Source organism: Equus quagga, chromosome 14 (genome assembly GCF_021613505.1).
Source record: "Equus quagga isolate Etosha38 chromosome 14, UCLA_HA_Equagga_1.0, whole genome shotgun sequence".
Lineage (NCBI taxonomy): Eukaryota > Metazoa > Chordata > Mammalia > Perissodactyla > Equidae > Equus > Equus quagga.
Genome location: NC_060280.1, coordinates 87,163,970 through 87,165,990, shown reverse-complemented (window position 1 = coordinate 87,165,990; position 2,021 = coordinate 87,163,970).

The following is a 2,021-nucleotide window of genomic DNA, read 5'->3' as shown; positions in this document are numbered from 1 at the left end:
CTTTCTTTTGGCTGCCATTTGCCTGGAGGCTCCTCTTCTGCCCCTTCACTTTGAGCCCGTGTTTGTCTTTAGAGCTGAGCTGAGTGTCCTGGAGGCAGCGGAGAGTTGGGTCATGTCTTTTACTCCACGTGGCCACTCTGGGCCTTTTGACTGGTGATGTCAATCCATTTACATTTAGGCTGATTATTGATCTGGGAGGACTTACCGGTGCCATTCTGCCTTTTGTTTTCTAATTGGTCTATATCTCCATTTTTTCTTTTCCCTTGTGTTTCTGTCCGCCATTTTACTTTGTGGTTTCCAATGATGTTTTTCTCAGTTTCCTCTTTTTTAATGCTTTGTTCCTCTGCTCTAAATTTTTGTTTTCTAGTTACCATGAGATTTGTATAAAACATGTCATAGACAAAATAGCCCTTTTTCTGCTGATAGTTTACCTTCATTTGCCTATACTGTTTCCATGCTTTTCCTGCTTCCCTTTTATGTTTTCTTGTCACAAATTATCCCAATTTGTGTTGAGAGTTCATTACAAAATTGAAGTAGCTATAGACATGTTTACTTATTTTTAAAATTTTAACCTTTTTGCCATAATTAAGTGTTTAACACCCTATTCTGAAATACCTGTGCAATTTTCTGGTTTGTCTGTCTATTTACCACCTTACTCAAAGTTTTGAGTGATTTTGCTTTTTCACTTCAGGTGGAAGAGCACCCTTCAACATTTCTTGTAAGGCAGGTCTAGAGGTGGTGGACTCCCGTAGGTTTTGTCTGTCTGGGAAAGTCTTTCTTTCTCCCTCATAACTGAAGGATAACTTGGCTGGACAGAGTATTCTTGGCTGGAAGTTTTTATCTTTCAATATTTTGAATATGTCATTGCACTCTCTCCTGGCCTGCAGAGTTTCTGCTGAGAAATCTTCTGATGGTCTAATTGGGATACCTTTGTAGGTTACTGGCTTTTTTCCCTGGCTGGCTTTTAAATTCTATATCACTGACTTTTGACAGTTTTAATAGAATGTGTCTTGGAGAAGGTCTTTTTGCATTGAGATAATTAGGGAGTCTCAGCCTTGTGGACTTGTATGTCTTCTTCATTCCACAGATTTGGGAAGTTCTCGGCTATTCCTTTCTTAAATAAGCTCTCTGCTCCATTCTCCCCCTCTTCTCCTTCTGGAATTCCCACTACCCTTATGTTGCCTTTTCTAATGGAGTCAGTTATCATAGAGTTTCTTCATTTTGAAAAAATCTTAGTTCTCTCTCCTGTCTCACATGAATCATTTCTAGATTTCTACCTTTGATTTTTTTTTTTTTTTTTAGGAAGATTAGCCCAGAGCTAACATCTGGCACCAATCCTCCACTTTTTGCTGAGAAAGACTGGCCCTGAGTTAATATCCATGCCCATCTTCCTCTATTTTATATGTGGGACGCCTACCACAACATGGCTTGCCAAGTACTGCCATATCTGCACCCAGGATCCAAACTGGCGAACCCCAGGCTGCAGAGAAGCGGAACGTGCGAACTCAACCGCTGCGCCACTGGGCCAGCTGTCATTCTTTCTTTAGAGTTTCAATCTCTTTGGTAAAGTACTCCTCATCATTAATTATATTCCTCAGCTCATTGAACTGTCTCTCTGAGTTTTCTGGTAGCTCATTGAGTTTCCTCATGACAGCTATTGTGAATTCTCTATCAGATAGATCACAACCTTCTGGGAATTTCTTTAGTGTCTGGAGAATTGTCATTTTCTTTTCGTGACACCATGTTATGATTTGTCATGATTCTTTATGAGTTGTTCCTCTGCCAGCACATTTGAAGTGAACAGCTTTCTTATTGAGGGACAGCTTTGTTTACCTTGATTCTAACAGTTCAACAGACAGGTATTTAGAGGAGTGTCTTTGTTTTCCAAAAGGGGCCCTATAGCACAGGAAAAAAACATGAATTTGGGGGAGTTTCCTAAGACTAGAGGCACGAATGTTTTTGAATCTCAGACTAGTCCACACATTGGCAAATTCATCCCTAAAAGTTTCTGTGTTCCTAGA